The following is a 24,756-nucleotide window of genomic DNA, read 5'->3' on the forward strand; positions in this document are numbered from 1 at the left end:
GAAACCAAACCATCCTGAGAAAACAAAAGCGAAACCTATTATAGTGAATAAGGTAGGCATTATAATTATACCTTTGCAAAAAAAATTTAAGGAGGAGATAGACAAGCTGAAAGAGGTAGAGTCTATCTACGAGATTAAGCACACAGAGTGGGTGTCACCAATTGTCATGGTGCCTAAGAAAAATGGTAAATTACAAGTATGTGTAAATCTCAAATAGGTGAATTCTACTACAATCATAGACAACTATCCCTTACCCGTCATTGATCATGTGATTGAAAATTAGAGGATCAACACAAAACTGCCTTTGCTACAGAATGGGGAATATTTGCATATTGGGTACCAATGTGCCTGCCACATTCCAAAGGCTGATGAGTCACACGTTCAAGGAATATCTAAGACAATCTTAGAAATTTATATGGAGAACCTGTTTGTGCATTCTCTCCACCGAAATGAACATGTTGAACATTTAAAGAAGGTCTTTGAGAAATGCAGGATGTATTGTATCTGCATGAACCGTAAAAGTGCATTTTCATGGTAAGACAATGCAAGATTCTTGAACATATTGTGTCTAAAATGGTATTTCTAATGGCCTTGCAAAGATACAAGTTATTGTTCCTCTTCCAAGATCAATAAAAGTTAGAGAGGTACAAGCCTTCATTGGCCTTTGTGGATATTATCGTAGATTCATTTACATGTATGCAATCATTGCAAAACCTCTCTACTCACTCATCACACAATTCGAACGGAATGAGGAATCTGAGAAAGGATTTTAACAATTGAAGCAAAAACTTATTTTTGCTCTCATTGTAAGGGCTCGATTGGAACAAGTTTTTCCATGCCATGTAGATGCACCGGCTTATGCTATTGGATGTATCTTGGCTCTCAACCAGGAGATAACAGCATGGATTTTCCAATCAGCTACTCCCGTAGATAGCTCAAGAATGCAAAAAGGAATTACACTACCACAGAGTGAGGGCTTGGGAATGATCTACTCTATCAATCAATCTAGACATTACCTTCTTGCAAACAAGTTTCTGCTCTTTGTGGATCATCAGGCATTACTATACTTGGTTAACAAACCATGCAATAGAAGTCACATCGTTTGGTGGTTCCTAATATTGCTTGAGGTTGATTTCATGGTGGTGGTAAAAAAGGGGACTGCACACCAGAGAGGAGACCATTTTTCATGAATGCTACATGGGGAAGCTCCTTTAGGGATTGAAGATGATTTGCCTAACTCTTATCTCTTCAACATCCAGATGGTACCAAGGTGGAGTGAACAGATCATACCATTTCTCACCATTGGTTCACTATAAATCGAGTTACAAATACAAAAAGGGCGGGGGGTAGGGGGATTTCTCATCCTTACTTGCTAGTGTCGCCGTTGTCGATGACCTTGTGGACTCTCTCTCTCTCTCTCTCTCTCTCTCTTTCTCTCTCTTTGCTCGACTATTATAGAGAGAAATTTTTTTATTTCAAGGCTATTACAGAGAAGATATTAATTCAATGTTTTTAAAAATTAAGCTTGTTGAGAGGCTTTTCATGCATGGGGAGCAAAGAAGGTGTTCAAGCAAAATTATTGTGTGGCTACGGCTAGATTGAGTGCATCTACATTTTGAAGGTGTTATTGTGTGGCTACGGCTAGATTGGGTGCATCTACATTGGTTTTGGGTTAGCCCAAATGGCATAACCAAGAGCTTAAAATGCCCAACATGGGTCCTAAATGTTGTTTTCGCAAGATCTCTAGTCTAATTCTAACCTGATGATGATAACTAGATCTCAGGTCTATCTTTGAAAATAATTTGACCCAAAGAGTTGATCAAACAACTCATCCATATGCGGCATCCGATATTTGTTCTTAATCATTATCTAATTAAGAGACCTACAATATATGCACATCCACATAGATCCGTCCTTCTTTACCTGCATAATAGGTGATGCCCACAGTCTAGCACTAGGACTAACAAAGCCTTTTTCAAGTATTCCATTAAATAATAATCCACTTTTTGTGCTTTGGAATGACTTAATCTATAAGCAGGTTTGCTTATGGGTTTTGAACTGGCACAACATTGATGCCATGGTCTACTTCCCGAGATGGTGGAAAACCATCCGATAAATCACCAAGAAATACATCAAGAAACTCATCTAATAAATTTATTAAAGCATCTATGTACTTTTTCTTAAGGGTCTCTTTTGTCTTGGATTTTTTTTGTTTTAGAATCACAGGCATGCCAAATAGGGTTCTCAAAAAATGGGTCTCATCAAAGGCCATGTTTTTTAGTGTGTTTGTCTACATAAATATTAATTATAGTTTCAACTATAGAAACACTTCTAATTACTTTCACTTAAAACACTAGAATTCAAAAGGGGGTAACAAGCAAATACCTATGCTATCTGGCCTTTGTGGGCTGCTCTACGTAGATCCATAGAAGAGATGAGAGGGGGTAGAGGGGACACTATAGTCACCTTTAGGGTGATGACCCTATCACCATGCTTAGATTGTAACGTGTTGTGCAAATAACTCCTCACTAGATTATGGCTTAGGCTGTACAACCCTCACTGCGTAGGAACACGTTTGCTCTAGCCAAGTACATGACATGAAAGTCAAGCAAAGCCTTGTAGTCTTGTATGGCTAATGGAACTCCAAAAACTATGGTATTCCATATCATCTTGTCGTAACCCTTGGCCAAGCCAACAATATACTCATCACCGCTCACGGTCGTGGTCAACCTTTTCTTAACCAACGAGTAGTTCAAGAAGTTGTGGCTAGCTTCATCATCTATGCAAATGATAACTCTACAGCCACTGATGGTGCCGTACATGCACACCATGTCATGAGGACCTACCCTAAACTTCCACATAGCCGGTGTCACTGAACAAGCATGGCGCTCATTACAGTTGCACACCATCACCCTTTGAACTCTTCAAAACTGAGAGGGAGCCTCTGCACTATGTGTAATGCTTAGAGTATTTACCATCTTTCTTAGGCTTAATGCCACTAGTGCTAGCCTTGAGCTTTAGGATTGGGCCTTGGCATGCCCTACCTCATTGTAGCTAAAGCATCAATTTTTCTTCCTCGCTTTAATGCAACTCTCTTTTTTATGAATTCAGACTCTCTTTTCTTTTTAAATGATTGCGGTCTTTAAGTTTAATGACCACCCTGACCTCCCTTGTCAATCCTCTCCCCATGCCTCTTACTATGAAAACCCTTTGATTTAGGCCCGATCCCTTTTTTTAATTTTATCCCCCACCCTACCTACCCCATCTCATGCACCTCAACACTTGATGTCATCATTTGTGAGGCCCCTCTTTATGCCCCACAAAGTCTATCAATTCATTTTAGCTTGAGTACTATCTCTCTATAGTTTGAGATGTACTGAGTAGGGACTTGTTCTACATGGAACACTTGTCACAAAACTCCGAGTTTCTTTCTTCTTCATTGACTAGAAATAACTCATTTCAAAACATCATTTCAAACTTTGCCCAAGTGGCAAGACGAGTGGTCAAGCTCACCACCACTTGTACGCCTTGCCAATCAATAAGAAACTAACCTATACAAGCTGCACATGGCTAGACTGCTTTTATAGTGCATGAATATTTGACCACTTTGATAGGAACATGTTCACAAAATCTTTGTTCTGCTCTCTTTTTGTTGCCTCCAAAGCTAGGCAAAGTGAAATCCTTGAGTATAACCGAGGCTCTCTCTACAGAGGGCCCTCCACGTGCATCGACCTATACTCCTGTAACCGGGGGTGAGGCTATACTCACTCATGCTGCAGGTGTGGATTTTAAGTCAGAATGAATTGAACGGTAGAAAATCTTGTTGGGCAAAGATTCTATAGGATTTTGCCCTTAAAATACGTGTGTATTTACCAGAGAGGTAAATGTAACGTAGTGGCAGGTGCACTTAGCCGCATGCCACAAATTGATGTATTAATATTCATAGTCTTTAAGAAGGAGTTCTTGGAGTCACTACGTGGCTTATGTGAGCATGATACATTCTTTACAGAGGTTTGATGTGCTGTATGTGATCGCACTACCTCACAAACTCGACCACCTCTCTTGTCGGCACATAGTGCTAGTCCAAAGAGACAAGCCATAGGTATGACAAGTAGGGAAGCGAGAGTTAGTATGGAAAGACTAACTGAGACTTTTAGGTATACATTGGGGCTGCAGATCTCTGACATAGGCCCTTCATCACCTTTGATAGCTACGGCTTCGAAAGAGGGTGATAAAATTTGTGGAGGGGAGAAGTATGCTAACAGCTTCATTGACCATGGGTACTTACTCTATAAGGGTAGAGTGTGTGTACCAACTATTGGTGACTTTTGGACCTGCGTTCTTAAAGAAACTCATGATAATCCAAGTGCATGTCATTTCAAGATTGTGAAGACCTATGGACTAGTTAAAAGACAATTCTATTGGCCTAGTTTGTTTAAGGACGTCTAGACTTACGTGCTAAAATGCAATAAGTGTCAGGTCAATAAACATGAATGTCTCAAGGCAAGGGACTACTCCATCCTTTGGAGATTCCTCAAGGAAAATGGGAAAGCATTTCCATGGACTTCATTACCGGTTTACTCCAGGACTAGTCAATGTAATGACTCAGTGTGGGTGGTAGTGGACTGGTTAACCAAAATTGCAAAGATTATTGCCATGAAGAAAATGGTTAAAATGCCAGAGTTGGAAAAATCCTTTATCAAACATCTCTACAAGCTATATGGAATGCTCATAAATATAGTGTTAGATAGAGATCAGAAGCTCATTAGTCATTTTTGGACGAAAGTTTTCAAAATGTTAGATACTACTTTGAGCATGACTACAACAAATCATTAACAATGTGGTGATCAAATGGAAAGGGTTCACCAAATTTTAGAGGACATGTTGTCCTTATATAAGTAAGAAGAAATTTAATTAGGAAGAGTACTTATCAATTTTGGAAGTTTCTTTGAGTAGTTCCAAACATGTAACAATTGGAATTACACCATTCATGTTGATGTATGCTTTCCAGCCAAGATCTCCTATGGCTGTAGGCCTAGAGAAGGAGAAGATTCAATCTGTCAAGGATTTCCTTGAAGATATGAATGATATGTTGAATGCAGCAAAGGGAAGCGTTCGTAGTGCACATGATCATGCTATAATGTATGCTGATAGAAGGCAACTTTGTATTCCTAAAAGTTCCTGCAAAGTCAAAAACCATGGAAACGGGAAAGTGTTTTTTTTTTTTTGCTAGATACTGTGGTCCCTTCAAAATTATTGAAAGGATTGGGGATCTAGCATACAAACTTGAGTTACTGGAGATTTCTCAAGTTCACCCTATCTTCCATGTTAGTAAACTAAAGAAATCAATTCACGGTTTTAAGCATGTAGTTTCTCTAGAGATTTTGATTGACTTGATAGAGCCACCAAAGATACTGCATGAACTAGAATGAATTCTAGAATATTGAGATAGAAAAACACGTCATAAGTGTATTAGGAGGTATTAATTAAGTCCACAAGCTTAGACAAGGAAGCACGAGAACTGGGGAACATCGCAGTGCAATTGCCAAGAGATTTTCCCATGTTGTTTTTGAGGAGAAAAACTCTTTTGGGGGGGGGGGGGGGGGGGGGGGATATGTCATGTAGCCTGTAATGGAAATGACTAGGTCAATCGCCTTTTGGCCATTGAGTTGGAAAGGCCAGGTTCAAGGGGAGACCACTCGGCCATAGTGCCCAGGCAACCAAACCAATGTGGATTGCATGCCAAGCTTATATAATGGTTTGAGGATGAGGGGTGACCTCATTCTCTCATAGGCTGGGTAGGGAGCTTAACAACCTAGCCCTCTAGTGGCTACATGCCTACATTGGAATTACAAGATTACCCCCCCCCCCCCCCCCCCCCCTCCATTGATCCTACCTTGTGTGCCTTCCAATGCTAGGCACACACACACACACACACACACACACACACACACACACACACACACACACACACACACACACACACACACACACACACACACACACACACAACCAACTACTTCAATAACCAACAATTAACCAAATATTAAAAAAACCAACTCTTCTCTGGGATACCTATAAACCATGATCAAACCACCTAGGCGTACTCTAACCATCATATGGCTCGGTTAAAAAAAAAAAACGGGAACCCTCCTTCGTTTCTTCCCCCTATGGGTACCCACCCATAAATACAATGTTGGATGATTGTGGAATTTATGCCTCTTGATATTTACCCTACCTCTCTCTCTCTCTCTCTCTCTCTCTCTCTCTCTCTCTCTCTCCCCTTGTCCCTACTGCAACTCACCATGCACTCAAGGCTACTTGGCGCTAAATCTTACTCTCTCTCCCTCTCAACCCCAACTGCACGAGCAAGGGCGGCCGTAGTTGCTTCTTGAAAACTTGAAACCACTAAATACTGTGATCATGGGGCTTTCTACCACCTTGGGCAAGATTGAAGAACCGAACCCTATAAAAGGTGAGGGGGCTTTGACCCCTCACTTAGTTTGTGGTGTATTTCTCTTTGCGCGTGTTTTTGAAAGAGAGATGTGAGGGCTTAGACACATGCTGTGTAGTCATGGAGGTGGTTGAACTACCGTCTCAGGTCGGTGTTTTCCTTTTAATGGAATCTTGATAACATACTGTGAAGGTTTACTTACAAATAATCTAGTTACTTTGACTGATTATGCCTTTTTTCTGTAAGCTTTGTATAAGCATTTCAATGCATATGGTAAGTTATTGATTGGTTTACTTATAAAAAATCCTCACTTGTAAAGAGGCTAATGCCTGGCTTGACTTGGGAAAATCATAAAAGGGTAGGGTGTCCTGCCTCAAACGCATATTGCTCATAAAAGTGATTGATAATCACAGTAGAATGATTTGTATTAAATGGTGTTACTCTGTACAAATGATGTCTCCATGGAGTTTCCTCTGAACTTGAGACAGGTCACGCTGAGGCTTATCATATTGTCTATCTCGGATTTGATTACCATATTAGGAAGTTTTATGGTTGTTAGGCTATAATGTTTTGGGTAAAAAATGTACTACTCCTTGGTTTGATGGATAAAGGACCTCTGTGTAAATAGTTTATTGACAAAACCAGTGGTCTGACGGCTACTATGGTGCATTTTTTAAACTGGTTATTGACATGATTCTAACATAATTTTGCCATATTCACTACACTGCCTATAAATGGTTTTTGTGAAAAATGATGGGGTGATACAATACACCCTTTGCATTCACAGTTAAGGGAATGGTCTATTGGGTAAGACTAGCCCCAAAGGGCCACTAACCTTTATTTGTTGTGATTTGATTATTGCATACCTTGGAGCAACCTACGTTTTGGTTGGTACCGACTTTATATTAGGCTACCAACATAAAAGAAGAGTGCCACTTTTTATGCTGATCATTGGGGCGCATATATATATATATATATATATATATATATATATATATATATATATATATATATATATATATATATATATATATATATATATATATATATATATATATATTAAAAGACTTTGTTAAAACTAAGATGTTTGGAAGTAGTATGCTCTCTTCTCATTTGGCATACTGGCTGAGGTATGATGGATTTTGTAAGCCCAAGTGGGCTTGTATAATGTAGTTTTTCTTAAATTAACTTAGCCGAGTTTGATACCCTTAACTGTTAAATGGAATCTTTTTGTTGAGAGATATCTAAATCTTTTTTATTTAAGTTACTTTATGGCATCATGGTACTTAAAATGCTAGAAGAATTGGAGCTTGACAAAGCTGGCAAAGTAATATTGAAAAGACTGATGAGATGTTATAGGGATTAAGACACTTGGATCAAAAGGGGTGGTGTCCTTTTGATCAAAATAATATGTATGCTATTATCTATTTACGGTCTAATAAAATAAAATTAAAAAAAAGGAAATCTTTAAAATAATAAACTTTTTTACAAAAAAATTGGAATACATGAATACTTTGGACAATGGTTTTAAGTTAAAAAAGTTGTAAGTTGGACATGGATAACAACTAGTATAGTGCATTGACACCTATAAAACACATCCAAGGCTAACACTGTATTTGTTGACTTGTTTTGATGGATGCAGGTAAGGACTCTATCCTTTCTTGGAATTTTTTTGGCTTAAAGCTATTGTCTTTCCATGATTACAATTGCTCCTACTACTTGGGAAGTACTTCTTTATTAGATCACTATCATTGTATACTTGAACGAGGCTTCATTCTCATAAGTCATGTACAAAGATAATTCTAAGACTAAGTTGTTTTTGTACTAATTATTGCCTTTTATTTAAAGCCAGATGTCTTTTGAATGTTAAATTTCATTTATGTCTCATTATTTCAGTAAAAACAACTACACACATGTCACTTTCATCTGTGGCTTACTGTTTTGAAAATGGATATTTACTGATATTTAACATTGCATGGATGGTAGGTATAAGTTAAAAAGGTTTTAAGTAGGACATGGATAACAATTGATAGGTTTGTTGACACCTGTAATATGTATTCAAGGCTGATGAATCTGTTGTTTTGTTTATATGGATGCAGATGAGGACTTTATCTTTACTTAGTATCTTTTTGGCTAAGCTGCTATCCATCACCGTCAAACCTAGCCTCTTTTACTTCAGAATAAGTTGTTCTTGACTATCTTATGTACAAAACACTAGAGTGGTACCTCATTCTCACTATGATGTACAAAAATGAATCAAAGACTGAGTTGTTTTTGTGCTAATTATTGTCCTTTGTCTAAAGCAAGTTGTCTTTTAAATTGTTGTGTTTGTTTGTGTATAAGTCTAAAAACAACAATACACACACACACACGTACACGTACGCATGCACGTATGCACACATACACATGCACATGCACACACATGCACATGCACATGCACACACATGCACATGCACATGCACACACATGACATGCACATGCACATGCACACACACACACACACACACACACACACACACACACACACACACACACACACACACACACACACACACACACACACACACACACACACTCATGCTATCCATTCTTCTAGTTGGCATTTTAGCTCTTTGACAAGCATCATATCTCTTGACAAATTCTTTAGCGTTTGCAACAAACAGAGATGGCCACCATATTCCAACCATCAGAATTGCTCTAGCCATAGTATCGTGAGAGAAATGACCCCTTGTTAGACCCACTGTGCCTGTTCCAAAATAGGAATATATTCATAGTTATTAACATATAGTCTTAGCTGTTGGTCCTTTCCTCGTAAATATAGATGTTGTCCAATCATGGTGTAATTTGTAGCCTCTATTCCGATTGCTCTTTGTATGCGTTTACTCATATCTTTAGGAAATTTCTTGTTTGTTAAGTACTCCACCAAAAATTGCTCCATTTAGGCGTAACATATATTTGAAACAAAGTAGCATGTGATATAGTTGCTCTTTTTTTGGATTGAGAGCAATCGTCTACACATCTCATATCATGTTTGGCTTGTAAATCCCTAACCGCATAAGTCTTTTCAAGGTTTGGTCTACTAAAAACTGGGTCGCGACTATTGTTGTGTAAGCTTGATTTAGGTAGCTAGCCTCTTTCTCTGGGATGATGCACAAAAGTAGTATTCCATCTTTGTGCTTTTGGTACAATCTTCCTGCTAGTAGCTGATATATAGCCGATTGCTTGATCAATCGTGGTGCTATATGAAGTGCAATTTGTGAATCTACTTGTGCTATGGTCATTAGAGTAACTAGATCCTCTGATCATCTAGGAATCATCTCAAGTATGTATTTGACAAATCATCAATAACTCCCTTGGAAGGTTTCCCTGAGGTGATCGTTGATAAGTGATCATCTCTCTGATGTGCGATTCCCTTTCTAACAACCATTGCAAAGTCAAACTCCAGTAAGATGATGAACCATCATACAATTCTTCTTGTATTACATGGTTTGTTGGAGAGATAGAGTAGATCTTGGTGATAAAGAAGAAAAACTTATTTGCCAATAAGTAATGTTTGAACTTCTTGATGACATAAACCATTCCAAGGCCTTCTCTCTCTATCATGGTAGAACTCTATTCTGTTGTGTTTAATTTCTTGCTAGCATATGAGATGGGAAAATCCCTGGTTCCCTCTCCTTGTTGTGCCCACCAATAGAAAAATTTGAAGTATCAACATGCACATGGACAATTTTATTCCATTATGGAGTCTTCAAGATAGGTACTGAAGATAAAGCTTGCTTGAGCTTTTGAAATGACTCTTTGCAGTTGTTAGTCCATAAAAATTGAGAGATAAGGCTATGAATGTGTTTAGCAATTACACCATACATGTAGATAAATCTTTGATAATATCCACAATGTCCCGTGAATGCTTGAAATTCCTTGACATTTCTCAGTTTAGGCATTTCAACAATCACTACCACTTTCTCCATATTCTGGTGATTCCCTTTTGGAAATTATGTTCGGAAGTTTTGCCTTCTCTAACCATGAATACACATGTTTTAGGATTTACTCATATTATATATATCAACATTTCTCAAAGACACTCTTGAAGTGATCAAAATGTTTTTTGGATGAGTGCACACATAGGTCATCCATATAAACTTCTAAGAAGTTTTGTAAGTATTCCTTAAAATCATGGCTCACGAGCCTTTGGAATGTTGTTGAAGCATTTGTCAATCCCAAAAGGAATAACTCTCCATACAAATATTTTCCTTCCGTGGCAAAAGTTGTTTTATACTGGTCCTTGGGATCTATGGCTAATTGATTGTATCCGGAGAATCTATTCAAGAAGCTGTCAGATTTTTTTCAAGCCACTCTCTCTCAAATGTGACAAGTGATAAAATGAAGATAGTTATCTCTTATAGTTGTAGCATTCACCTTCTTGAGATTCACACACACTCTCAGTTTAACATTTTTCTTGTGTATTACCATGATTGGAGATACCCAGTCAGTGTGTTGGATTTTGAAGATGAATTCCACTTCCTCGAGTTTTTTAATCTCTTCCTTCAAGTATGAGGGCAGGGTTTTGAGTGTTTGGGCTTTTGAAAAGCTTGACTACTCTGATCCCCAATCTTCATATAGAGATTGCCCATCCAATTCCATGGGTGGATGGTCTAGACAAACTTCCTTCATGGGTGGTTAGATTTCAGTGTCAGTAGGCTTCCATCGTTCACCTCTCTAACATTTTCCCACAGGTGATCATGCCAATCTTCCTCCACTAAGGGAATTCCTTCTAACCCATTCTGTCTAGTATTATAATTTTAGGATTTCCATTTTCAACTAAAGAATCCCTCAATTCTTTAGTGTCCTTTATCTCCTTTGGTTCTAGTCTATTTTTGTCTTTTTTTTGGATTTTGAATGGTTTCTAGTTTTGAATTTTGTGCCTCAAGCATCGTTTGTATGCTTTGCACTACCCCCTTGAAAAGATTCCAAGGATGCATTGATGGGTTTATAAATACTATGTACCAATACTGAGCCTCTCGATTTTGTCTTTGGTTCCTTGAGCTTAGTTGACATGGACATTGTTCTTGTCTCAAACCTTTGAGCTTTTTCTTCAATTTCTCTTTGTTGTTTTTGTCTCCTAAGCCCGTAGCATTGTCATCTATCTTTTTTGGAGTCTTTTAAAGACTTCTTAATGTTGTTTGACTCACTAGCATTGTTTCGTTTGTTTTGCTTTGCATGTGTCCTTGTCACTACTTTGACTGGAACTATAGGTTCACAGTTAGAGGAGCTAACTAACATGAAACTGACTATGTTGATGGCCATCTTCCCTTTGTTTGGTAGAATCTTTGAGCAATCCTCAAGTTAATGTCCACCCTTTCTGCCACATTGCATGCAGTAAGCCTCAATTTCTTAGCATTCTAAAGAGGTGTATGGAAAGGTTTGTTCCAACTTTCTCCCTGATCCTAAAAATATACATAATTTTCAAGGGTGTTAAATGCCTTGCTTTTGTGTGGGCTGTCCACATTAAATCTAAAAACGTTATTATCCTCCCAATAATAAACTCCTAATCTTGGGTTATTAGTCGGTATACAGTTTAGATATTTGACATCAATCTGATCATACCCTTCTAACTCTAACACTGGTGGTCCCTCTTTGGTGATCATGTTTGTAATCAATGTATCAACTTCCAATCCCCATCTGTCCACAATATCAAGATATGGCCCAAATGGCGTATGCATGTACATCTACAATTGTGAAGCATCCGAGTGGCTTCACCCCACACCCATAATCTCCATGCAATGTGAAAACCACTCAGAGGATAGGCCCTTTGTGAGAGCATCTGCAAGGTTGTCATCCATGTGAACCTTGACTAGCTCAATGTGCTTGCTAGCCACGTATCACATGATAATGGACTTCTATGTGTTTTGACTTGAGTGAAACACGGGGTTCTTGGCTTATGCAATCACACTCTGACTATCACAATGCAACACTAGTGAGTAATGCCAAGATCTCCCACTAGGCAAGTTAACCATACAACTTCCTTGTTATCATTAGAAACTGCCACATACTCTATCTCAATGGTGGAAGATTAAGTACTAAAAAGACAACTTCATCGTGAGACACTTATGTAGAAAGGAAGATCTTTCACCTACGAGCGTGTTGGTATGCTCAGAACTACAATGCAACTTCACACAAGGGAGACACAAAGGAATGAAGTAGGAGAGAGTCCACATAGCTATACTGCAGCGTACACTCACTTTCATTATCCAAAAAACTTAGGTCTAAAGTAACAAAGCTAGATTTTATACCTTAGCCAAGGTTTGAAAAATGAAACTCTAACTAAATGGCTTGGTATTAAGGCTAGGAACTACAAATAATTACAAATCTAGAAGCCCCTAGCCCCTTTACACTCTTTGTCAAATAAATGTGATACAACAAGTTTGGAATTTATGGGATCTGATTTGCATCTCTATTTTGGTCCATGTAGAGGGTTTCCTACTTGTTGGCTCTAATATCCTCTTTGAATTCTATGGTATGGTTATCGCCTCTAACTACATACTCCTCATTAGGATCTAAATAAATTTGAGCCCATGCTTGTTGGTCTTATAAAAGGTCACTATATGCATGGACTTGAGCGAGGTTCAAATACCCAAAAAGAAAGACTCATCTCTAAACTGGAGTCTGAGTAAGTGTCTGACAGTTCTCTAACTATGGTCTCAAACAGTACCCCTTAGTTACCACTCTCCTTAGTGGATACTATTCTCTTGGTTTCTCAATTAAAATCATGATTTGCTAGTATAAAACCCGATCTAAGGTAAATAAAGACCAATAATGCTCAATGAAATTGAATATCTAGCCTTTAGAACCAATACCAACTTGTTTCACTTGTCGCAATTTCAAATTGGCTCTTGACTAGAGCTTAATTTCAATCAACCTTGTAAAGTCACAATATACGAGAAAGTCTATTAGCTACAAGTATGTACTGTTGGGTATGCAAGCCCTGGTGATGAGTTGTCATCTGCCTGTGGGAACACCACTTATAGCATGCAGGTAAGAGCCAGTTCAAGTTTAGTGTGCATGGCAAGTTTGTGGTCATATATATGTAATAGACTTTAATCAAATTAAGCATAGCGTGGGTTTTTTTTTTTTTGCTGTATCGAGTTCTCTTTGCTCTCTTGTTCTCTACATAACCAGCTCCTCGCCATGTCTGTAAGCCATCACCCACCCTAGCACCGGTCCCCTATCAACTGGTATCAGAGCCATGCTCTTGGTTTTGGCTCGGTGCACCAACACGGGAGCGGCCGCTTGGAAAGGACAGAGGAGGTTGAATGACCTACAAATTTTTTCCCGCAATCAACAATAGGAGGATCGCCCTAGATTATTAGTGATTTTTCAATTCTTCAACGTCTGCCAATTCGGCCTCTACAGCCCACCCTGAGCACATATCTGCTTTGACCTGTCGTTTTGCGCCGATTGCTGAATATAGAGCTCGTTTTTAGTTTAATTATTTCAGATGTCATTGCTGTGGCCACCCATTTGGTCTTGAGTCCTTATGCAAGTGGGTATTCACACCCTCGACAAGGTGTAAGTTACCCCATACGTGCTGGGCTCAGTCGTACATCGGCTCATACATATTTAAAGGCGTTTTTTAATTTAAAACTCAGTCAATTGCAATGATTTTGACAGTTTCTACAATAGCTTAATACATGCATGCAAAGACAAATGAAGACAAAGATAACCAAAAGTTAAGCCAACAATAACCAATAACATAAATTTTCTATCAGGCTTTTGAAAGGTTTCAACATGGCATTGAAAGTCGATAAATTTAATGGATCGGGCTTCCACACTTGGCAAATTAAAGTAAAGGGATATCTGATGCGCAAGAATTGTGGAGCGTCATCAAGCCGCTATCAATCGACGAAGCAGGTACATCCGCTGCAGTTACCAGAGCGTTATCTACCAAGCAACAGTGCAAGGACAAGTAATCATTAGGTATTATTTTGACATCTCTTGAAGATGATTTTATTCATTATCTAGATGACATGCAATCTGCAAATGCTGCTTGGATAGAACTAGAGAAAGTGTTTGGTCCTAAAGCCAAATACTCCAAAATGAGCCTTAAAGTGGATTTGTATTCTCTTTCAATGCGTGAAGATGAAAATAATGCGACTTTAGCTAACAGACTAAAAAGCATCCGCACTCAGTTAATTTATGTGGAAGCTCCTGTCCCAAATGAAGATCTTATAGCCATTTTTTTGAATAGCCTACCTGCAGAATTTTGTCAAATTGTCACTATTTTAAAGGAGAAGGATCCTCTACCTTCTTTGGATGGTATTGTTAACCTCATTGCAGGAAGAAGAGAAACGAGTACCATGAATTAGCTCTTTCGAACCGACTGCATATGTAGCTCGTGGTTGCACTTCAACTGCAAATTCAATCAGGCCTACTACCAGCACTAAACCTTGTGCGATATGTGGATGCAGTAATCATCAAACCAAGGACTGCTTCAACAAAAATCCTTGCATCCACTGTGGAAAGACCAATCATCCTTCGGATATGCTTTAAGAAGAATAAGCGACATATCAATATGGTTGAAGGTGATGAAGATGGTGAAGCACCAATGCTTCTCGTAGAAAGTGATGTCCTGTAGTTTTTAGTGTGTCTTTATGTTTCCTTTGTGTCAATCATTTGTCAATAAAATGTACGGGTTATAGACACTACCATGAAAAAAAATATGGTAAGATTGTCCTTTGTTGTTTGGTCGAGTTCTAGTTTGTCTCACGCTGATAGTTGTTTGAGGGAAGTGCACACACAGACCTATGTTATTGTTAAGGGGGGGACTTCTACTCATGGTTTCAGGTGATTGGACTCTGCCACTGTCTCAAGTCCATTGTCAGTGGTTTGGGCTTGGGGGGGGGGGGGGGTTGTTGGGTATGCAAGCCTTGGTGATCAGTTGTCATCTGCCTGTGGGAACACCACTTATATAGCATGCAAGTAAGAGTCAATTCAAGTTTAGTGTGCATGGCAAGTTTGTGGTCATATATATGTAATAGACTTTAATCAAATTAAGCATAACATGGTTTTTTTTTTGCTATATCGACATCTCTATGCTCTCTTGTTCTCTGCATAACCAACTCCTCGCCATGTCTGCAAGCTATCATCCACCCTAGTTCCCTATCATATTGTACAATGAATCCTGGTCAAAAATTTTCAGTACTACCAAATTGCAAAAGTAGCCAAAGGACCAATATGCAATCTTAATGCCTAAAAACCCAGTTTGTAGTAGCAAACAGTGTCCAAATGACTCCAAATTTTCTAGGCTACCTATACGATAGGTCTTCTAACCTTGGCAACCAAAAAATATCAAAATTAAGTTCTCTTGCTAGTAGGAGATAATAAATGTGCTTATTATCTATTGGCTCCAAAAAGCATCAATTTTCACTTCTCTTGGTTCCCCTTGGATAAGGGTGTGTTCAATAAACTCTGATTCAATTTTTACAATTTTTGGACAAGTTTGGTGTGTACACTGTGCTATAGAGAGGTGCATCATTTGATGGTGGGTGTGCTCATCGATTCCCCCTCCCAATGTGGTAGCTAGGATGCAAGTAGGGGAAAGGGGATGTGTAGGTGAATGAGGCGGGGGCCGATCTGTGGTTGCCTTGAAAGGTGGATCATTAATGTAGGTCAAAGTGGGCAATGTGTGGGCTAGAATAGCAGGCTAGAGGTAAACGAAGGGACAACAACAACACCAGCTAAAGGCGAGGGCAAAGGCACAAGCCATAGACAATTGTTTGGGCGATAGAGGAAATTCGATCTATGGGGAGCAATGAGGGCATGAAGGCTTCACGTGGCACACTATAGCACAATAGGAACGGATGTAGGCTGTGACGGGGGGAGAGAGAGAGAGAGAGAGAGAGAGAGAGAGAGAGAGAGAGAGAGAGAGAGAGAGAGAGAGAGAGAGAGAGAGAGAGAGTGTAGGCATACCCAACGTGACTAGGCTAATTGGATTAGCCTGGTCACACTGGATATTAGCAAGGGTAGTGGAAAGAGGACATAATCCTGGTCGTACACTTGGGAAGAGAGTCTCATTGAGATACTTCTATCGAAGAGATACTAAAATAAAAACAAGCTGGTTGGTTGAAATTGGAAACAAATGTGGTGATTTTTACTTCTCCTTAATTATAGCGTAGCCCCTTCTTTTTTAGGAATCTAGTTGGGGCGATTGGATCGTTATAAGGGAATAGAAAATCTGTCACAAAAGGAAGAATCCATGGTCACTTTTCCTTGCTAGCCTCAAGTGCAACTCAGTTCTTGAAAGAGAGGGAAAGAGAGAGTTTACTTGCAGACCTATGACACTATGTGCCATGGGTTCTCAAATGAACCTCGAGCGGTGGGACTACGACGGGGGTTGAAGCACACAAATCTTAAGGTGCTTGAACAATTGCAAAAAGGTCAACGGTGTTGACTTGCCTCCCACAATCAACCGACCTCGTGCATGGTAGGCTGCTGGGCTAACCACGTAGTCGCATGTATTTCCTTTCTCCCAATGTGAGTTTAGAAGTCCATAAAGGTGGTTTGAGTTCAGTGCCTCAATGCTCGAGTTTACTTTTTGGGTCCTAGTTTAGTTTTTTGGATTGGACATAGACCCTTACCTCTACTTTGTGCTCAAGCTTCTCCGCCATTGATCCAACCGCTCTAACTTCATTCAAGACCCCTATGATACAATGCTGGGCTTGTGAAAAGGATTCTATGGAGATAACTTTTAATACTTTTCATCCCTTTATGAGAAGGTGAAAACCACATTTGAGAAGTAAAATTCTATATAAATTCGGACTTGTTAACTAAAAATCTTCAAATTTGAGCTAGCCTCCAATAAACTTGAAACGACCATTTTTCCAAATTGAACATGTTTTGAATAGAGAAAACCAACCTTTTTATGAGTCTAGAAGGCCGTGAGAGTTAGTGAAGAGAGAAAAAAATGAAGAGAGAAAGAGGGCTCCCCCATACACCCTCTAAAAGCGTTTGTAGAGGGCCCTCAAAAACAAAAATGTATGCCCCATAGCTTTCCCTAGTTTTATGGCACCCTTCCACAAACTTTGGGAATAACCTGTAGTGACTGCTACAATTTAGGTAGGGGGTGTTTCAACCACCCCCTACATCCAAAAAAGCACCATTTGGATAGGCTATAAGAGGTAGGAATGCTAGAAATAGAATAAAAGCAAAGGACTATAGCAAGTCACGTTTGGGAATATGGGGGGTATGGGAAGCTGGATATCATTTTTAAGGGCCCTCCAAAAAATAATGGGTCCATGCTGCTTAAAGGGCATATGGGGGAGCCCTCAAAGTTAAAGAAAAGAAGAAATGAAAGCACCAAATTCTTTTCTTGTTTTTTTTTTATAAACCTCACCAAGAATTCCTTTTTGTTTTTAATCAAAAAGCGCACACAACTTTTATGGCTCTTGAGTTAAAATTTGAAGCACACACGACCACTCTAAAATTTATCTCATTACTTTCAAGACAAGCTCGACGAGGGTGCTAAAAACGTTTTTTTTTTAATGCGAGGAGAAACACACGTTTATAACTCTCCAATTTTCAGCGAATTCATTAATTTGTATGCGAGATTCCCTCAAAATCTCGCAATTGGAAGAAAAAAGAGTTCTCTCATTGACATCATCTGCCGGCTCCCTCTACACAGGTCTGCGCAACGCTCAGCATTGGGTTCCAACTCTCGTGACCGCAAGCCTGCCCCCTCAAAGTCTTCTTGCCAACACTCTCTCTCTCTCTCTCCCTCTCATCTCATCTACATCGCCCTCTCTACGTGCCTTGTCCACGTCCATGGCGAGTCTTCCTTCGATAGCTACTCACCGCAATCACGATACAACTCATACAAAAATTCTTTTTCTCTCTGCATGTCTCCATAGCCAATCATAGATGACATCTCTCTCTCTCTCTCTCTCTCTCTCTCTCTCTCTCTTTTTCTCTGCCCCTGCCTTTCTCCCTTTGGACACTCGTCTCCTCCTTCACCACCGCTCGGAAAGGAGATTCCAACCCTCGTTCACGCGCAATGCCCACCCCTCACCATCGCCCTCTCCCTTCCGTACGTAGAGACGATCAGCCTCTCTCGCTCCGCCTGCGATCTCCAAGCCTGGCTCTGGATAACCATGCCAAAGGGGCCACAAGTTTCACCTACTCGTATAGCAGCCCATCTGCGTTGGACTTCTCCATTGCTACCCACATGCATCTCTCTCTTCGTTTGCACTGCCTGGAAGCTCCCACCCCGTGCCCTCCAGTGTCACAAGTTTCACATGGTTTGTTGACGTCGTCCTGGCCATCACTGTCTGGCAACCTGCATCATCAGCTTTGATGATGCTCTCCCTCACCCTCATCAGTACATACTGAATTGCGATGCAGTTGCCACCTAGAGGATCACGCAAGAGAAAGCTGGATATTGGCTATGCAGATTATTAAAAAAATCCGTTCCCTATCCCTGCACACTTGTGCAAGCTATGCCCACTAGCTGCGCATATACCTGCATCCGCTACCCCTACACATGTTGCGCCAACTCCCTTTCGCCATGCTTTGCCACCTCAACCGGCATCTGGCATTCATACATTTTTTCATATTGAACCCAAAGGGCCTTAAGAAAGCACAAAAACTTTCCTCCATGTCCTACATCATCCCTTCTTCCCTCAAATCCATAAGGGGAATCCACTGAGATTGGCACGACCTACTCGGGTTTTACATTAGAACTTGTAAATTTTTGAATGATTTTCTTCAAGATGAGTTCAAGCTCTAGCCACACTAAATCCCAATTTTCACGTACATTGGTGGGTGAAAAGTTGCGTATTTGTCACAAAATAAAATTCTTAAAATAGTGCTTGTATTTTCAGTTGGACTTTAAATTTCGGCATGATTTTGTAGACCAAGAAATTCGGCTTAAGTTTTTTGAGCAATGCAACGAAGACGTAGCGTAAGTGTGCATGCTCGACGATGCATGGGTGCGGATGAAGAGTGGTGGGAATGTGTGTGTGTGTGCGTGTGTGTGTAAGTGCCAATGGGGGAATCTATACTATATATAATAGGGGGAGGGATTTTGGGCCCCTCCCTAGACATATTGATAGGAGTTTTTTGATCCGAAGTTTACTAGCCCCTGTATATATGGTGTGCTCGTTTTTTCCATTTTTGAGGGTGCTATGGTTGCCTGTACAGTGAGCAATGCCAATCTTTGATGTATGCTCTGGCTATGGTCTATAGCTCGCCATTTCACCAGGCCCGCAAGAGTTTAGTAGTGTTAAAGTTGAGCATGAATGCTCAACTAGAGGGTTGGGCAAAGATGATCGATTCGAGATTATTCTCAGGGAGTGCATTTGAGAGCAAGGCAATCCTAGGGTCCGAGCCACTTCCGTAATGCCAATTGATGCAAGTATTAAAGCTGCTTCGAGGTGCATCTAGGTGGAACCTTAAAAACTTGAGCTCATCGGCACCAGTTTGATAAAAAATCGACGCATTTCAAAGCTTGAATTTGGTCATCATGTAAGGCAAACCTGAACACCGAGTAGTCAAAAGAAGTGTGTGAAATGTAAGCCAAAAATAAACTATGACGAGAGATTAGATGTTATCAATGCAAGAGAGTGGTGGAGCAACAAGGAGAGGCAGCTCATGGAAGCTCAGTCTTGAACACTCGAAAGGGGTATTACTGACTCTATAAGTGCCGGAGTGGGTGGAAGTTTTTACGAGAAGGCAATGATGGATGGATATTTGGGATGGGAGGAGAACGGCTAAAAGTTCTAGCTTATTTTTAAGGGAAAATTACCAAAATACCCCTCTAATTTGTGGAAATTCCCAAAAATACCCCTCAAATTTCAAAAATTCCCAAAGTACTCCCATAATTTGTCACAAATTCCCAAAATGCCCTTCAAATTTTCCAAAATTCCCAAATTACCCCTGGTTGTGAGAGTAAATTTCTCCAAAAACAAAAAAAGTTGTAGCTTTTCATAAGAAGAGTGATTGTCTACCATACAGGATGCTAAAACTAAAATTTGAGTCGGTTATGTAGGCTTTGGAGATGAATTGCTTCATTAATTTTAGACATATTTCGCTTTTTTGTGTGAGGTAATGGGCGACAAATTACATGTAAGCACTCAAAAACCGATCTCAATTGTCAAACAAGAATATAGATTAGAAAATCTTGAAGAATCCAACGAAAATAGATACGAGGGTATTTTGGGAATTTTTGAAATTTGAGGGGTATATTGGGAATTTCCACAAATTAGAGGGGTATTTTGGTAATTTTCCCTATTTTTAAAGAGGCGAATAATGAGTTTTTTTAGTTGGGTTGCAGTAGTCAACGAGATGGGCTACACATGGTGCCGCCATGGAGGGAGTGCAAGGGGGATATGTGAAAAGGGCATGCAGAGGAGGGGCGAGCAGGTACAGAAGGGGCCCGAAGCTGCCAGCACACGAAGAGGAAGGGGCTATCAGGTAGAGGAGGGGGTCTCTCGAAGCCAAGCTTGGCAAGCACATAGAGGGGAGTGGCCAAGGATTGCCAGTAAACAACCGAGGGTGGACAGGTTAGTTCAGAAGCCGCCAAGGAAGGGGTGCCTTGGAAGAGAGCAAGACTCGGGGTTTGGCAAGAGTTTTTTCCGCAGGTTGCAATTGCAAAGAAGTGGAGTGCATGCACTGGTTAGGTGGTGACATGTTACTCCACAAGCCAAGAGCACCATCACCCACTGTTTTCAAGCGCTCGGTGATCACTGGCTCTCGCACCCTTCACATCATAAAACGATTAGACTTAATGTTCATAATGTGCTCACAATCCTTTGGAATTCGCCACCCCGAGTGATAGTGAGGCACATGGCTAATGATCTGTAGTGTGGCAATGCCAACGATCACAGGCATTCCAAAACCGAAGTCAACAATGGAGGTAAGGAAGCCATGGAGCTCTTCTAGCTAAGTGGCGGTGGGTAAGGGATGTATTTAGACTGAAGCAGTGCGGCGTACTTGATTTCATATGGGAGGCTCTTTGTAGCAAACCTGGAATTAACACTGTGGTTCACAATTGAAGCAGAGTTGAATGGCCCGGTGAGAGGTCCACATACTACATGCATGCCTTGGTCTTGAGTGGTGTGTGTAAGTTTGCAGGCTTGAAGGCGTATATCCTCAGTGGCAACACACACTCTCATATTCTCTCCAAACTCAAGTGCCCTCACTTACCGCCACGTGATGCCAACAAGGGCCTTAGAGTGATAGAAAGGCTTGAGCTCCACTACCTATTTGTATGCTTCACGATGTGGGCGAGCTATTGAGAGGCAGTATCTTGCTCTACCCTTTTTTCATGTCATCGTTTTGGTGCCCGCCATTGAGGAGCGTTTCATTGAGTACCTTCAGTAACAAGAACAGGTGTTTTGGTTTTGAGCATTCGACACAGCCATCACAAACTTCTGCAAACATGGCAACGATGAATGTATGCTTCTGTGGAAGGAGGGATGAGGATGTACAGACATGGGTTGTTGAAGCACACATGTTTCTTTTAGAGCATGATATCTTTGATGATGTAGAGAGGGATGATTTCATGTTTAACAGGTTGTGCAAGGATGCTTGGCATTTTTATGAATGCCTTCATGAGCATGTGCAATATAGTTGGAAACTCATGAAGTATGCTTTGTTGAAATATTATGCATGTTCAAAGCTGCCAGCAAGAGGTCATGTATATTTTTGTGGCACTGCTAGTGAATGCATATAGTCTTGGATAACACAAGTTGAGCATGAGATGATGCGACTTGCAATTGACAGTGATGTAGAAAAAGATGTATATGCTTCACAAGGCTTGTCTCATGATGCTTTAATGTTTTTGCACATGCTTCCAGACGAGTGGCGTTATAGCTGGTCAGCTTTGAAGGTCTCATTGCTAATGCGCTATTGGAGGTTGCTAAAGCCTCAAGATTCAATAGAGGACTCCATTGTCACCACTTTCGAATCACTACAAGGCATATGTTGTGGAGTTTGTTTGATGGGGACACTTGGGAGTCAGATCTGTATGGCTTGCCCCTTATGGAGAGGTCGGTGGTTGACATGGTGGATGATTCATCTATCACAGAGCCTATGCATTACGCTGATGAGGTTTTTGAAGATGGATATTGAAGCAATTTTGAGTCTGATACATCTAGCTTTTTCTGTAAAAATGATTTATGTGATAGTGCCTCGCTCAAGGACGCAGTCTTCTTGCAATGACTCGATGGTGTTTGACTTGGCTCCATTCATGAGGGACATTAGATCACTGAAAGAAAGATGGTTGGTGGGATTTGAAAATGACTAGAGAGAAAAGAAAACTTTGGAATCTCCTAGTGGGAGTGAAGATGTAAGCATAGGAGAGGGAGAGCAAGGACTTGTCTCTTGTGAGGAGTCTGTGCAACTAGTAGCAGAGAAGAGTGAAGATGCTTCAATTGAAGAGGTTGTGATGATGAGAGTATGTGTGAAGAAGTGGTGCAGATGGAGAGTTTGTGTGATGATGTAAGTGATGATATTGGTTTTTTTGATAGCCTCTTATCAGAAGCAGGTGTTGATGTATCCTTTTCTTTTAACTTTGGTACTGGTATGCTAGAAGATGTTACTTGTGAGTTTTTTGATTGTTTTCTTGATGAGAAGAGCCTCTTGAAATGGTCATAGATGCTCCGAAGGATGGTAATACTTGTGCATATGCTGTGAATGTGTTTAAGGGGTTTGTATGCCTCTTTGTAGGCATGTGTGCCTTTGAATGCCTCTTGAAGGCCACAACATCTTCTCGTGATACTGTTACAATTGCTCCCCAGGCCTTGGAATGTAGTGTGGATTATATTGGTGCAACTACAGGTTTTTGTGCAAGATATTACGAGGAGGGAAGTCTTATGATTCATATGCATGAGGATGACAGAGTTTATGTTGTGTTTTTTGGTGTGATGTTAATGCATGGCAAGATTTCAAATTTTCCTTGGGAGCCAGGTGTCGGCTTGGTTACTTATTTGATGCATGGTGTGCCAAGAATTTTTGTGTGGGATCTAGGTGGAGTAAGCATCTACTAGTGTTGCTGCTGAGCATGAATGCTCCAGCAGGCTAGGGGGGTTAGCAAACTATGAGAGGAGTTTTTTGGTCCGAAGTTTACCAGCCCCTGTGTATATGGTGTGCTCGTTTTTTCCATTTTTGAGGGTGCTATTGTTGCTTGTACAATGCTGAGAAATGCCAATCTTTGATGTATGCTCGTGGCTATGGTCTATAGCTCACCATTTCACCAGGTCTGCAAGAGTTTAGTAGTGTTAAAGTTGAGCATGAATGCTCAACTAGAGGGTTGCGCAAAGATGATCGATTCGAGATTATTCTCAGGGAGTGCATTTGAGAGCAAGGCAATCCTAGGGTTGGCCACTTCCGTAATGCCAATTGATGCAAGTATTAAAGCTGCTTCGAGGCGCATCTAGGTGGAACCTTAAAAGCTTGAGCTCATTGGCACCGGTTTGATAAAAAATCGATGCATTTTAAAGCTTGAATTTGGTCATCATGTAAGGCAAACCTGGACACCAAGTAGTCAAAAGAAGTGTGTGAAATGTAAGCCAAAAATAAGCTGTGACGAGAGATCGGATGTTATCAATGCAAGAGAGTGGTGGAGCAATAAGGAGAGGCATCTCATGGAAGCTCGAGTCTTGAATACTCAGAAGGGGTACTATTGACTCTGTAAGTGCCGAGTGGGTGTGTTGGCGGATACGTCGTGACGGACGTCTGCATAGCGAGAACTCACCTAACAAGATTTGTCAGCTAAGGAGGAAGCTCGACCCGCAGGCGCGTGGAAGCAAGCATAGGGTGTCAACCTACACTCGACCGACTATTGACTACTTCCTACAGAGGTCTCTACCCAATGTCTAAGTTACAGCCTTCAAGAGTACACAAGAGGAGATTTCCTACAACGCTTTCAAGAGCCAAATACCAGTCACACGTTCTCGAAATTCTACGGAACTTGAAGGAAATCCTATTAACACCAATAGGTCGCTCTCCCTAAGGTCTGTCACCCAAAACCCCAACCCTAAACACCCGATGCAGAATCACGTAGGATGTCTGATAGGTTTTGCAGGTCATTGTTTCTAAAAACTAAAGTGCATAATGTGTAGCTCTACTCATTGCGAACGCGTGGATATGCTGAAAGGAAAAAACGGACAACGTATGCTCACCGAATCACCAGATATAGCTCGTGTATCGATCTCGCAAAGTCGGGTCATACACCTGCAATGTAGGTGTTGGCGCGTAGCTCTCTTCGGGGGCAACACGCTGCACTTCTCCGCACTTGATTTCGACCACCA

The 24,756-nt window shown here is 40.5% G+C and overlaps 1 pseudogene; it reads left to right on the forward strand.

Moving 5' to 3' along the window:
• The first annotated feature begins 20,862 nt into the window (after positions 1 to 20,862).
• On the forward strand, positions 20,863 to 23,799 carry LOC147420725 (uncharacterized; annotated as a pseudogene).
• Positions 23,800 to 24,756: the final 957 nt, after the last annotated feature.

The sequence above is a fragment of the Adiantum capillus-veneris genome, chromosome 28 (assembly GCF_014529385.1).
Source record: "Adiantum capillus-veneris isolate H3 chromosome 28, ASM1452938v2, whole genome shotgun sequence".
Taxonomy (NCBI): domain Eukaryota; kingdom Viridiplantae; phylum Streptophyta; class Polypodiopsida; order Polypodiales; family Pteridaceae; genus Adiantum; species Adiantum capillus-veneris.